The sequence below is a fragment of the Pan troglodytes genome, chromosome 18, assembly GCF_028858775.2.
Source record: "Pan troglodytes isolate AG18354 chromosome 18, NHGRI_mPanTro3-v2.0_pri, whole genome shotgun sequence".
Classification (NCBI taxonomy): domain Eukaryota; kingdom Metazoa; phylum Chordata; class Mammalia; order Primates; family Hominidae; genus Pan; species Pan troglodytes.
The window spans coordinates 24004077-24019259 of record NC_072416.2 but is presented as its reverse complement, the minus strand read 5'-3'; the positions used below and the strand labels follow the sequence as shown (position 1 = coordinate 24019259).

The following is a 15183-nucleotide window of genomic DNA, read 5'->3' as shown; positions in this document are numbered from 1 at the left end:
TTTTTTCTCCAGAAAAAGAAAGAAAATCTTTCTGCTGACAAATAAGGAGAAACTTAAATCAAAATCTTCTCCCTCGTGAGCTGCCTGGGTTGAGTGAGGACAGCCGCAGACCTCTGACTGCTGACGCTACAGGCATCACTGCGGGCTCTGAAGCAACAGCAGAGAGTAAGATGCGGTGATGCGGCCAATTCCATTCCTGCCGCTGTTCAAGCTGGGGCCTGGGAGGTTTGGTCCATGTATTTATTTGATTTGTTTTGGTTTTTTGGGCAACGATCAGCAATAAGAATGAAACTGGGCCACAGGGAGAAAAGGTAAAGCCATGCTTTTAACATTTCAGCAATTCCATCTAAGCACGAGCCACACAGGCATGCCTGGCCTGAGGTTGGGGGAGAAGGCCTAGCCCTGGTCCATACCCAGCAGTTGCTCCAGGCCCCTCCACACGGCCCGGTGGACAGGCCAGCCTTCCTCATGCAAAGTCACCCTGAAGGTCAGCCACACCATGACCTTCCCAAAGCTCGGCTCTAGAGACCAGAATTCACTGGGCATCTCCAAGGGGCCGGGCGCTGTGAGCAAGCCCAGGACCTCCGCCCCGGAGGAACTTCCAGCAGAATGATGGTGCTAGCGGACGCCCCTGCCAGGGGACCGTGCTCCAGAGCCCAGCTCAGAGCCTGGGGAGGCAGGGCCAGTGGGCCCCAAGCCATGAGGTCCAGCAGCCTGGTGAACAGAGCCAATGACTTCAGCTGTCTGGAGGATGGCCCTGAAGCCAGCGGGCCCAGGGGAGAGGGTGGTGGCCCATGCCAGGCTCCCACTCCCCTCTCCAGCCTCCAGAACCCCATCGAGGTTGGCAGCACTTCCCAAGCAAGGAGAAGCTCAGCAGGGAAGGTCAACTCATAGCCACAACATGCAGGGAATCGGGGCCTGCCCCATTCTGCCCTATGCAGTGCCTTCCACCACCCCACACGGACTCCCTGAATACAGACACAGCCACCCCACCGCCATGGGCTCTGCTCTATCGCCCTGCCATGCCCCTGTCACCTCACTGGAACATTCCCTGTGCTCGATTAATAAAAAGACCAATCGCAGCCAATGCCCTGAAAGCCCAAATCCTTAGCCTGACATACCAAGGCACCGTCTCCAAAGCAGAGCTAGCCGGCCTCCAGCTTCACATCCAAGGCCCCTGTCATCTCCCTGGAGGAGCAGGGACTCCTCACATGGGAACAGGGCCCAGCCCCGAATGCCACTGCCCCACACAGCACAGCACGCTCATCCCACATGCCACCATCCTCTCCAAAGAGCACCTGCTCCTCTCTGTCCAGGCTGTGCCTCCAACCTGTAGCCCAGCCTGACACTCCTGTGACACCTGGTCTGTGGCTGCTTTCAGAGCTGAGCAGTTGAAGAGAGACCCCAGGGCCTGCAAAGCCTGAAACATCTGCCATGTGGCCCTTCAGAAGAAGGCTGCGGGTGACCCCTGCCCCATGACCCTCTGATCCTCGTGACCTGCTTTACTCCACCGCTGAGAAGCTGTGAGGAGGCCCCACGTGTGGTCTCCCAGGCAGTTATCTGAGACTACCCTCAGGGTCCAGGATGGGTGCCCGCCAGTGTCTGACAGCTGGGGCGCACGCCTGGAACAAGACATGGCACATGGGAAGATGCCATGACCTGCTCACACACATGTGGGTGGGACCTGGACCCACCTCTCAGCAGCTTCCAGAAAAACCTGCAGTCAGCATGACACCCCAGTCTTACTCAGACCCCATTTTCACAGCAGCTACGGAACAGCCGAGCCCTTCCACTCCCCCTCTGCTCCTGACAGAGGCTCACGGGCCACACCGTGCTTCCCAGAGGAGCAAGGCTCTTTCCTGCTGGAACAGCGGCCCCCACACACTGAGATCCTGGACGCCCCCCGCACGCTGAGATCCCGGAGGCCCCCCGCACGCTGAGATCCCAGACGCCCCTGCACGCTGAGATCCCGGACGCTGAGTGCTCCACCTCGCTCGCCCTGTTTCAAGATCAGATTTCCATTTCACGATCCCCTGAGGCAACTCTCCAGAGCCCAGATTGCCGGAGGCTGCTGTACCCTCCCACACCCTCCCGCCAGGGGCCTCGTGTCTCTTGCGTTTGCTGCTGCTTCACTTTACATCTTTGTTAGAAGCCAGGAGGACAGCTTCTGAAGCAGACGGGCTCTGTGGAGCAAATGGATCATGGACGCTGGCAAAGAGGACCTGAGCGCCCATCAAACGCCATTGAAGGCAGTACCGCAATCGCCACCTGGAGGAAGTCCCACTCTTCAGAGGAGAGGGAAACATCACAGGCCGGGCTGGGCACGAAAATCAGGCTTTGGAGCTCTCCTAGCTCCCATCACAGCCAGGTCAGCGCTGAGGCCCTGGCATGGCTGCTGAGGCCCAGCCCTCTCAGAAGGAAGGAGGCAGGTGGCACTCCACCCGCTTAGGAGGGGCTCAGGGGGGCCTGGGTCAGCGTGGCCAGGACAGCAGGGAAGGCCCTGGCTCTCCTCCTCCTCTCTCTCCTCAAGAGTGGCCTACAGACAGGAGGCGAGGAGTTTTTTACCTTCTAAGGGTACACAGTAGGTATATATATGATGGGGTATATGAGGTATTTTGGTACAGGCATGCCGTGAGTAATGAGCACATCAGGGTCAACCGGGCATCCATCCCCTCGAGCACTGATCCTTGGGCTGAGATTTCAAACTGCCTGGAGAAACGCAGCCCCCTGCCAGTGCTACTGATGCCAGCACCCTCAGCATTGAAATGTGGGTCCTGACCCAGCTCCCCGCACACCCCAGTCCCCCAAGATGGGGCCCGACTTACACCGGATGCCATAGATGGTGAGCAGGTCCAGCTGCTTCTTCCCGTGCTTGCCCTGCCCCAGGAGGTTGGACACGGCCTGCACCTCGCGGTGGAAGAGGTAGTCCAGCAGCGTGAGTGCCATCTTCTCGGCTGTGCGGCAGTTGGTGCTGATGTGCAGCATGTCGGAGGGGATGATGGCGCAGCGCACCCGCATCTCTGGGTTGTTCTCATCGCCCAGCCAGGTGCCATTGGGGTAATCCTCTGAAAAACAGAAGACAGGTCCTCAGATGGCCAAGGCTCAAATAAGCTCACATTCAGGACAGCAGAGCACTCTGCTCAGACACACCCGGGAAAGGTGCTCCACACAGGGCTGGGCAAATCCCTCCTAACTTGTGATGCAGTCACCAAGAGCGCTGGAGCCTCCGACTGCTGCCTAAGAAAGAACTGATGTGGAACAGAAACGATCCCACCACCCCCAGAAGCGGCCAGGTGCCTGTGGGGCTGCAGGGCCTTGGGACCTGAGCGCCAACACGGTCACACACTCTGCTCATCCTGGACCTGGGACCCCAGCAATACCGATATCCTTGCACACAGTTGGTACCTGCCCCAGCCATCGGCAGAGCGGAACCCTCCCTGGAGCCCCTCACACCTCACTGCCAGCCATGCTGTCCCACTGGCCAGCCACTCCCACCAAGAAAGACGCAGAGGTGAGGGGCTCTAGCATCAGCAGCCGGCTTGGCATCGCCCCCATGCACACAATGCCAGTCCTTGCCTCTGCACAGTGTAAGTCACAGCATGCCCTGGATGCCAGCATTCTCAGGGCAGTTACAATGCAGCCGCCCAGAGCAGCACATTCAGGTGTGGGAATGCGCCATGTTCTCCGCTGTCAGTGAGGCCACAGCAAGGACCCGTGGACAGGCCCATACTCCACACGGAGGAGACAGGGTGGCCAGGCACCTGGAGTGGCCTGAGGTTGCCTGCAAAGCACACTCCTGTGATGATGGAGTGGGACTTCCCACCTGCCTGCCCAGGCAATGATGCCCGCCAGCCCCTCCACACCTCTCTGCCTCCCTCCCACCCAAGTGTGGCCTCTCAGCTTCCTAGCTGACCCTTCACAAGTCACTAGTCTTCTCTGAACCATGGACCCCTTCTCTGTGTAACGGCGTCTCCGGGTTGTCCTCAGGTTGACCAAGTACAGTATGTGAAAGGCTGCCTTTTCAAAGCCTCCCCATGTGACGGAAGAAAGCTCCACACATGATCATAAACAGGAAAACTCACACTCCTGCTTGGAAGCTCAGCAGCTTCCCAAACAATCTCTTCTGACCCTGAAGTTGAACCAAAGGGAGGCTGCGAGAGTCTCCCCTCCCCCAGCACGTCCTCCCCTGTGGAAAGGTAGAAACCTGAATACCTCCCACGAGGGGCCGGGACCTAGGAGGGACACCACGCTCTGCCAGAGTCTCCGAGGCCCAGGGCCGGCTACAGTCATGCCACCCTGGGCATCGCTGCCTCAGAACGTCTGTGAGCTTTATTCTGAAATATCCCAATATTGACTTTCCGGCTCCTACAAGGGCAGCCAGCCCTGCCTGCCGGGCCAGGAAGCTTGGAGCGTGGGCCAGTAAGCCTGGAGCACAGCCGAGAAGCCTGTGGCTGCCGTGTGCTCCTAGCGTGCACAGCTCCCTCCACAGGCAGCCTCTCCCATTCCCTGAAATATAAGATTTCCATGAAATATCAGGGCAGGGCTGGTCACCCTGTCTTCAAACACACATTGTCACAGGGGCAGGGCAGTGTGGCTGGGCTCTTGGCTGTAGCTAAGGATAGAAAACAGCTCTAATTTTTGAAATTCAGGACAGAGATGATTAAGAAGCATCGATGCTCAGAGGTGGTTCAGAAGTACAGGGATGCTGCTAGGAACATACGCTCAGACGTGCATTTTTTCAGAACATCTGTCAGTCAGCCACTATTACATTCCACCTGTATATGAGGAGCAAAATGGAAACACGTGACCTCAAGACTAATGGATGGAGTCTCATGGCAAGGGCTGTCTAAAGGCCACAGCTGCAAAGCTAAGAGACTCCAACTTCCGGGGATTTTATGATTTATCTACGAATCCTTACGGGACACCCAAGTGCCTGGCGTTGGGTCTAAACCTCTGCATCTAAGCTCTTGCTCAGAGTCACAGGTCAATGTCATCGAACACAGCAGCACAGGCCCTGGTCAGCAGCAGTCCAGTAAGGAAGCCATGGGGAGGGGAAGGGGAAACAGAGGGGACGTGTGAGCCAAGGCAGGAGTGGTCCAGTCTCCAAGATCTGAAGCCACATGCTGGTCACACCATGGCTAGAGATGGTCATGGACTCCATGGGACTGAAGATCTAAATGGGAATCTGCAGGGGAAACCCAAGATGTGGGAGGACAGTGGCCGAGGCGGCTCTGGAGCATTGGCACCTGCACCACGCATTTCCCAGCACCGCATGCTTCTCCCGCATGGACGGGAGGCCCCAGACACAGCTCCCCACTTGTGCTGACCTTAAACCATGCCACAGATTTCCAGGTCAGATTAAACCTAAGGGGCTGAATCCTTCCCTGTGTCTGTACTTGTGAAGGGAGGATTTTTTAAAATGTTCTGCCTTGGGGCCTGGGCAAGGGGCAGAGATTTGCTTGTGGCCCCTGGTGGCTGGGAAGCAGAGGCTGCGGAGGCCCATGCTGGCAAATGGGAACTGTCCCACTGCAAGGTCTCCCAGACTCCCACACCTGGGCTGGGCTCAGGCCAGGGTGACACCCTCAGATGCCATCCACTGTGAACCAGGGCCGCAGGAATCAGCCTCGATCCCACACAGATGCTGCTCAATGTGGGCTCCCAGCCCGGGCCAGCCAGGCCTCCTGGCAGCACTGGTACAGAGCCCCAGGTAAAGGAGCACGAATGGAGTGAAAGCCGCTGAGGCGCTAGAAGAGCACCTGAGTACCTGAGTCCCTGCGGCAGCTGCCTGGTAGCTCCTGGAGCGTGAGACCTTGGCCCCGCTCCTCCTGACTCCCAAGTGCCAGGGACAGTGGCCTGCAAGCAAACAGGGAGACAGGCAGGGGTAGAGCTGACCTCAGACGAGAATGGGTGATCCCAAGCAGGGAAGCGGGAAGAAGCCACCCAGGGGAAGAACTCCAGAGAACATTCCAGAGTGGGAAGCAGGACCAGCCTGGGCCAGGAGGGGCCACATGCTCCCAGAAGGTAAGGGAACCAGCGTGGCCAGAGCAGGGAACGTAAGGCAGACAAAGGACAGGGGAGGGTGGAGAACCAAGCAGGGCCCAGTCACCTGGGCAGAAAGCAGGCGCCCACGCCCAGCGTGGTCCAAGCTGAACTGGCACAGGCAGAGGGGACTGGCAGAGGGACGGGCAGAGGGCACGAGCTGAGGGGGCACGGGCAGAGGGCACAGGCAGGGAGGCACAGGCAGAGGGCATGGGCAGAGGGATGGACAGAAGAGACGGGCAGAGGGCACAAGATGAGGGGGCATAGGCAGAGGGCATGGGCAGAGGGATGGACAGAGGAGACGGGCAGAGGGCACGAGCTGAAGGGGCACAGGGAGAGGGCACAAGCAGAGGGATGGGCAGAGGGAGCACGGGCAGAGGACACAGGCAGAGGGGATGGGCAGAGGGCACGAGCTAAGGGAGCATAGGCAGAGGGACGGGCAGAGGGGACAGGCAGAGGAGATGGGCAGAGGGCATGAGCTGAGGGGGCATGGGCAGAGGGACAGGCAGAGGGATGGGCAGAGGGGACGGGCAGAGGGCACGAGCTGAGGGGGCACAGGCAGAGGGACAGGCAGAGGGGACAGGCAGAGGGCATGAGCTGAGGGGACACGGGCAGAGGGATGGGCAGAGGGGACAGGCAGAGGGTATGAGCTGAGGGGGCACGGGCAGAGGGACGGGCAGAGGGGGCGAGCAGCTGATTACAGAGCTGCTCAGTAATCCAGGAATAGCCGAGGGCCTGGTGTCAGTAGGGCTCACAATGAGACCCACTGTCTTTAAACTTCCCAGGGTTCCCAGCACTGAGGCTCATTTGATGGGAACTCTGGGTACCTGAGGGTGGTCTCCAGCGACACCAAGCTGGACTTAGGACCTGGAGGTCACAAACAGAGGACCTGAGGCAGGCAGCAGGAAGGGCAGCAGCATCCTGAGCCACCGGCCTCCCCAACCATCACCCACCCACACCGGGATGTGGGTGATGCAGGACCAGTGAGAAGATGGTGTGGGGACGATGAGCAGGGGCTCTCAGCTGTAGCCACCAAGCTGCTAAAGATCCCTGCAGCCTCTCTCAGGAAATAACAGTGCTGAAACACACTTAGCTGAGCTCTCTGTGGTGAGATAGTATTTTTAAAGTAAACACTGGACAAGAGTTCAGAGTTGTTTTTCAAACATGAGTCAAAATCATGTCAAAGTGTCACTGAGTCCCTCCAGGAGGGATGACGTGGGCTCTCCATGCCCACACCGAGAACCTCCCTGACTTAGGGTGACAGCCAGCTCCTGGGGGGGCTGCCACCCACCACCTCCGTCCTCCCCAGGTTCCACCTCAAGGCAATGTCGGGGCAGCCGCTGAGCTCATCCTCTCGCAGGCTCAGGACCCACCGAGGGCTGGTGTGCAAATGTCCAGACCCAGTGCACCAAGGCTGGCTGCGCCCTCCACCCCACACGGAGCTGCCCCAGCTCTGGGTGACTCCTCCTGCACCGCAGGTCACAACGAGCCCTCCCTCCACAACCACTGGCCTCGTCCAGGCCTCAACACTTCTTCCTGGCCTTTTTTCAGCACCGCAGGAGACTCTGACTCTAAACTCTGCCCCACCAGAGTTACCCAAAGGCCACCTGGCCTGTGCTCCCAGGAATCTCCTGCCTGGAGCATCCAGCAGGACCCAGTTTGTGCTGGCCTGTTTGTGGCTCACAGCTCCACACCCTGTGCTTCCTGCTCAGCACAGCCACATTATGAGTGCTGACCCACCCCAGTCTACTGGTTCCCATCCACACCTGTGTCCACGGATTTCCTGTTGACAACATCACTTCCACCTCACTCCTCTAAGTACTAGAGATTTTCAGGCATGTTCTCAGACCAGCAGCATCAGCAGTGGCAGGGAACTTCCTGAAAATGCTCATTCTCGGGCCCAACCAATCAGAGGCTGTGGGGTGGGCCCTGCTTAGCAAGGAGGTTCTGCGGCAAGGGGGTTCTGACCTGTGCAAGGAGGGCCCCATGTGTAGAGACCATGAAGGACACCACTCCTGGCGCCTCCTGCACCAGGAGAGCACAAAGGCCTGCTGAGCTCTGACGGGTGCGGGCAGCAGTCTAAGGACTAGGCATGGGGCAGGCCCACGTCACACGGCATTGAGGGAGGGCCCGTCCTGTCGGGCAGGCTGAGCTCTAGCGGGTGCGGGCAGCGGTCTGAGGACTAGGCATGGGGCGGGCCCACGTCACACTGCACTGAGGGAGGGCCCATCCTGTCAGGCAGACTGAGCTCTGACGGGTGCGGGCAGCGGTCTAAGGACTAAGCATGGGGCAGACCCACGTCACACTGCACTGAGGGAGGGCTTGTCCTGTTGGGCAGGCTGAGCTCTGACAGGTGCAGGCAATGGTCTAAGGACTAGGCATGCGGCAGGCCCACGTCACACTGCACTGAGGGAGGGCCCGTCCTGTCAGGCAGGCTCCTGATTCCACACCTCCGTCTCTTCAGAGGCCTCATTTCCTCAGTCCCCACAGTAACCCCAGCAGCTGAGCCAGCCCATGATCCATCTCACAGGAGAGGCGCTCAGATGTCTGCAGAAATGAATGACTCTGATCGAGGTTGCAGGCCAAGTGAGAGGCAGACTGGGAGTGGAGGCAAACGCTCTAGGCCATGAGAAGTCCCTGCCTACTAACAACCAGTGATTCACACATTTCTAGTGTCTCTTCCTAGAAAGCTGCCAATCCTCAAAGACTCCGAGTTTAAATGATGCCTTTACTACACTGAAATGGAAGGCACTGTCTCATATCTGCTTCCTGATATAATTTGCTGTATTACTCAACTTTTTATACATTCAGAATTCCCTACTGGGGGGGAAAAGGGAAACAAAACGATGATTTAAAATCCCAGCCTGGAATTTGTACTGTCACACCACAGTGAATAGTTATTAATTTATCCTTTTTTCTTAGGCAGTCTATAGAAAGGAATTAACCAATAATTGAAATACAATCTTTTTAAGATCTCTCTCTCCTACTTTCATTTGAATGCTGACTTTCCAAGAACAGATGAAACAATAATTCTGATAAATGTTATCTGTGTTGTCCAAGACCGAAGCCCTAACTTCCATGAACATCCCGGGAGGCGCAGCTCCATGGTCACTCCATAAACATCCTGGGAAGCGCAGCTCCAGGGTCACTTTTCAGGCAATGGCTCAGAGTGTTCCTGTCCCTGGGATTCCACACGTTAGTCCCCTGCAGTTACAGAGGTGACGAATGCCGGATTTCCGTCTCTAGCAGGACAGTGAACAAATCAGAAGGCCATCCTTTGTGAGTCACTGGGCTGCATGGTTGTTCAAAGCCTTATAGCGTGGTGTTAATTTCCACAACACAACCAACTCCATGTCAGTTCAGTTCAAGGTCAGCCTCACCATCTCCAGGTAAGTCTTCAGAGAACAGATTCACGTTAGATATGCCATCCATGCCAAAAATTAATTTTCATCTGGCTTTTGCAAAGGCTTACTCAAGCTGTTTATGAATTTCAAAAGCAACTCTGCATAAAATGAAATAAATGGTTCCAACAATGGATAACACAGAGCAAACCCACATAGAATTCAAACCTAAAGGCAGCACCAGGCTGTGTTGTTACACACATCACGGCTCAAAATGCTTCCAGCGCCAGGACGTGATGAAACATAACTGTCAATAACTCATCTCTCCTATTCAACGTAGAGAATAAGAATTCTATGTGGAACGCATGAGACATTTTATCTGTTGGGCTCCTCATAATTATTTGCCCCACAAGAAAATATAATGTGTTGGGGTATGCCAGGATCCTGGGGACTAGGGACACCCCATAAAGGTAAGGCAACATTTGTCCCAAACACGCCAACCCTGGCCATCTACTGGCTAGATGTCTATGATGTCACATACGGATGCTTCAAAAGAACCTCCATTCCCATCAGATACTAGTGGATGCTTAATGAATATTTGGGATGGGAAAAGGGGAGCAGAAAGATTAAAAGGGGAGGGGAGAGGTAGAGGGGGGTACCCTGAACAGCAAAAAGTGCACACTCCTGGAGGACAACTTTGAAAACCAGGTGGGCTCCTGATAGGGTGGCCTCGCTCTAAAATCAGGGACTTTATGATTATGTGACGTCGTATTTGAGAATTTTAGACACCTGTAACACTGACATTCCACAAGCTACACATTACAGAGACCTCAGTTTAGAAATGGAACACTACCATTTTCTTTCAAAATACTTTTTTGGTGTGGGCTACTTTTATTTTGTTTGTCTTTTTGAGTGGGCTGTTTTCCATCAACAATTCTATTGTAAAGATTTTGCCTGTAATGCTTAAGCATTTCTTAAAGTGAAAAATAATTTAACCCTGAGTTAAAAGGATCCTGCGCCTCCGGGTCACGCAGAGAACCCAAGTCCAACACCAATTGGCGGCCGAGCTCTGGAGAGCTGAGCGCCTCTAGCACCTGAGAAGTTTGCTCTCTAAGTGTCTGGTCTCACAGGGCAGGGATGGAAAGGGCGTCTTTCAGGGTGGGGGAGGTGGTGGGGAGGAGCCTGGGTGAACTCCTGACTGCTGAGCACCAACATTGCCATGGGTCAAGACTGCTCCCGACACCTCCATCCTGGGGCACAGGCTGTGCATCCAGAAACTCAACCCAAGCCGCTGAGACGCCATCACCCCCACTCACTTCCCCAGACTGCCCTTCTGGCTGCTCTGTGGCACTCAGAGCCGCGACTGTTCTCACACTGCTGTCTCCCGCTTCCCTTGGTTTTATTGTGGTCACTCATCTCTCTGCAGTCCTACTCTTATTAGCGATCAACTCAGGACTGCCATGAAAAAGTGTTTCCCTGTTACCTCACACATACAGCACTTATGTTAAAAACACTTACATAAGATGAATTCTGTAAATAATGTTCGAGGCATGTTTGTAGCTAAATGTTCTTTCCATGTGCATGAATGGCATTCCGTGGACTGCGAGGTCTGTGACTCTGCACAGCACAGCGTGGCTACATGTTCTCCTTTCCACGTGCATAGCTGGTGTTCCGTGGACTGCGAGGTCTGTGACTCTGCACAGCACAGCGTGGCTACACGTTCTCCTTTCCACGTGCATAGCTGGTGTTCCATGGACTGCGAGGTTTGTGAATCTGCACAGCACAGGGTGGCTACAAGTTTTTATTTCCATGTGCACGGCTAACATTGTGTGGACTGTGAGGTCTGTAAATCCGCACAGCAGTGTGGCTACATGTTCTCATTTCCACGTGCATGGCTGACGTTCTGTGGACAACGAGGTCAGCACAGCGTGCCAGTAGCAGCTGCAGGATGGCCACAGCTGACAGCTCTCACAGCTGCCCAACTCTCCCAGCTGTGCCTCACCAGCCTTCACCAGCATCACCAAGAGCTACCACGTAAGTCATTCTACCGACTGGGAAGTCCATGGGACCAATTCCTGGCAATAATTCAATTAGAATTCAATGACAATCCTTCCCCCACTGAAATGAAGTACCTAACATTTTACGTGTAGGATCAGTCACATTTTGTAAGAATTATCAAATGCATACACAGCAGAAATTTAAACTCTTGATTAAGAATCTAACTAAATCCCTTAATGGACAAACAGATCCCATGCTAGGTCCATTTTCGCTCAACTTGTTTCTCTGACCCAGCTGGCAGCTTAGTCATTGAATGATGAGGCCCCACACACTTTCAAGTACAAATCAAAGCCATGAGCACACCAAGACCAAAACTATGGACAAAAGGCAAGAACAAGAATGAAGACACAGTCTACTGTTCCCTGCTTCCAACAGTCAGGAGCTACCGTCCTTCTTATTCCAATGAGACACAGTCTACTGTTCACTGCTTTCAATAGTCAGGAATTACCGTCCTTCTTATTCCAATGAGATGCGGTCTACTGTTCCCTGCTTTCAATAGTCAGGAGCTACCGTCCTTCTTATTCCAATGAGACACAGTCTACTGTTCACTGTTTTCAACAGTCAGGAGCTACCATCCTTCTTATTCTAATGAGACACAGTCTACTGTTCCCTGCTTTCAACAGCTGGGAGTTACCATCCTTCTTATTCTAATGAGACATGGTCTACTGTTCCCTGCTTTCAACAGCCAGGAGCTACCATCCTTCTTATTCCAATGAGACATGGTCTACTGTTCACTGCTTTCAACAGTCAGGAGCTACCATCCCTCTTATTCTAATGAGACACAGTCTACTGTTCACTGCTTTCAACAGTCAGGAGCTACCATCCCTCTTACTCTAATGAGACGCAGTCTACTGTTCACTGCTTTCAACAGTCAGGAGTTACTGTCCTTCTTATTCCAATGAGACACAGTCCACTGTTCACTGCTTTCAACAGTCAGGAGCTACCGTCCTTATTCCAATGAGACACAGTCTACTGTTCCCTGCTTTCAACAGTCAGGAGTTACCATCCTTCTTATTCCAATGAAACACAGTCTACTGTTCCCTGCTTTCAACAGTCAGGAGCTACCGTCCTTCTTATTCTAATGAGACGCAGTCTACTGTTCCCTGCTTTCAACAGCCAGGAGTTACCATCCTTCTTATTCCAATGAGACGCAGTCTACTGTTCCCTGCTTTCAACAGTCAGGAGTTACCATCCTTCTTATTCCAATGAGACGCAGTCTACTGTTCCCTGCTTTCAACAGTCAGGAGTTACCATCCTTCTTATTCCAATGAGACGCAGTCTACTATTCCCTGCTTTCAACAGTCAGGAGTTACCATCCTTCTTATTCCAATGAGACACAGTCTACTGTTCCCTGCTTTCAACAGTCAGGAGTTACCATCCCTCTTATTCTAATGAGACACAGCCTACTGTTCACTGCTTTCAACAGTCAGAAGCTACTACCTTCTTATTCTAATGAAACACAGTCTACTGTTCCCTGTTTTCAACAGTCAGGAGCTACCGTCCTTCTTATTCCAATGAGACACAGTCTACTGTTCCCTGCTTTCAATAGCTGAGAGTTACCGTCCTTCTTATTCCAGTGGAGTGTGTGTAATGACAAATGGAATTACCTAAGTGAAAAAAACTAGAATAAAATGATATGGTATCTTTGCAGTACAACAAACTGACCCCAAATTTGATACAAAATAGCATGTCAATTCACATAAGCCATTTGGAATTCTTAAGAAATAACCGTTTTGAAATCTGTGGTTCTCTAAGACTTAAGGCACTTAAATACTTAACCGAGAAGCTAAGAACAATCTGTCTCCTGCGGCTCCTATCTCTTATCAGGGCCTAAAACAACTAAATAGAAAGACAAGCACACCCCCTTTAGCACTTCCCATATTCCTAATGCTTTCCCTCGTAGAAACTCACTGATTCACCGCCTGCCCAGGTGCTCTCGGACAGAAGGCCACAGGCAGGAAGATGCTGGCCCCATTCTTGGCACATTCACACCCCCCATGGAAATGCTGAAGAGAGGACGCCACTACGGGTTGAGAGTAAATCCGACGTAAGAGACATTAATGGATTGGCTATTTTCCCAACATTTACATACACAGCAATCATTTAAAGGTGACTCCTCATTTTCACCAAGCCACTATGCCAAATAAGGCAGCTCAAGCAGCTATTTTCATAACACAGACCCCACTGGGATATACATTCCCAAGGACAGAGTCAGTGAAACAGATTTATTACAAAAAATGTTTCCTCCTAATGGGATGAGAAAACAGAATGGCTCTGGATGATGACCTCTCCTTCAAAATAAAGTCAAATTTAAGATGAGAAAAAGTTCTGCAATTCACCCCAATCCTAACAACCTGTGTTGTACAGCAAAATTATGTTTGATAAGAACAATCAGTGGCAAACATGGCTATAAAACTCTGCTCAAAGCCTAGCTAAAGAAAAATGTCTTACACAAAACATCAAAAGAACTTAAACTGAGACACAAAGAAAATTTGTATTTTTCCTTATAGATACAGATCAATACTAAGTAAGCTCCAAATTTTGATATCTTCTCATAAGTTCATTTAGATTTTTTTGTTTTTATGACCCTGGACTCCCCAGAATTACCAAGTTTTTTTGCCTTAGCTAACACAGTTTAAATCAAACAAACATCAGGCCTGAAGGGGGTGGCCAGATCTACGTGGGGATTTACACAAAATCCACATCGAAAAATAATTACAACAATTAGTCTGTTGTTACTGCAATGTGATTTTTAATTGCCATGAAAATGAAATCAGGAGCATCCCTCCTTTCCTCAAATTTAATGTGTGAAAAACTCCATTGCCCTGATCCTGCAATTCATACATACACAAAAACCTGCACCTCAACGTTCACAGCAGCATTCCTGACAACAGCCAAAAAGTGCGAACAACCCAGATGCCCATCAACTGATGATGGATCAACAGAATGTGGGCCATCCATACCTCGGCATATCATGCAGCCATGAAAAGGAACAAAGCACTGGGGCAAAAGCTACAATGTGGGTGATGCTACAGGATTCCATTTAGAGTCAAGGTCCACAACAGGCACATCCTTAAGGACGGAGATGAGTTGGGTGCCAGGGCTGGAGGCTGGGAGAATGGAAAGTGACTGTTGATGGACACAGGGCTTCTTCTGGGGGTAATAAAAAATATTCTAGAATTAGTCCGAAGTGATGACTGTACAACCTTGAGAATATACTAAAAACCACTGAGATGTATGCTTTAAAACAGTCAATTTTATGGTATATAAATTAGATCTCAACTTGAAAAAAAAAAAAAGATCAACTCAACCTCTCTCTCTTCCCGCCATTCTGCCATCTGAATCCTAGCAATTTGTATTAGAGGTAAAAGCAATTTTTGTGGAAAACGTTGTTTTCAATGTTTCAGATATGGTAATGAGCCTTCCTAACAGGAAAACCTTTGTTCAGTAGACAAAGCAACATCGAGTTGCTAGGAAAAATCAACAACTCAGACGCAGAGGCAGAAAAACTTTGAGTTCTTCCTAGTAAGTAAGGAAAACACATGCTTTACAACTCCACGCACAAAGCTGTCTGCTTGGTTCTTTCTTTTCTCCACGCTGTAGTAACTGACAGTCATCTGGTCATTTATGGTGACAGGATGAAGGGCACACAGAGACTCTCAGGGGAAGAGGGCTCTGAAAGGCACACTGGGCAGGCTGAGGGCCAGGTGGGAGGGCACCTCAGAGTCCTGCAGGAGAGAAGCCC

At 52.4% G+C, this 15183-nt stretch overlaps 1 protein-coding gene across 1 annotated transcript in view; it reads right to left on the bottom strand.

Moving 5' to 3' along the window:
• LOC100613237 (putative protein SNX29P2) overlaps window positions 1-15183 on the bottom strand; it is a 114393-nt gene that overhangs the window by 47221 nt on the left and 51989 nt on the right. The window contains exon 8 of the transcript XR_010152307.1: window positions 2826-3065. The gene's annotated coding sequence lies outside the window, so the exon portion shown is untranslated. The remainder of the gene's footprint in view (window positions 1-2825; window positions 3066-15183) is intronic.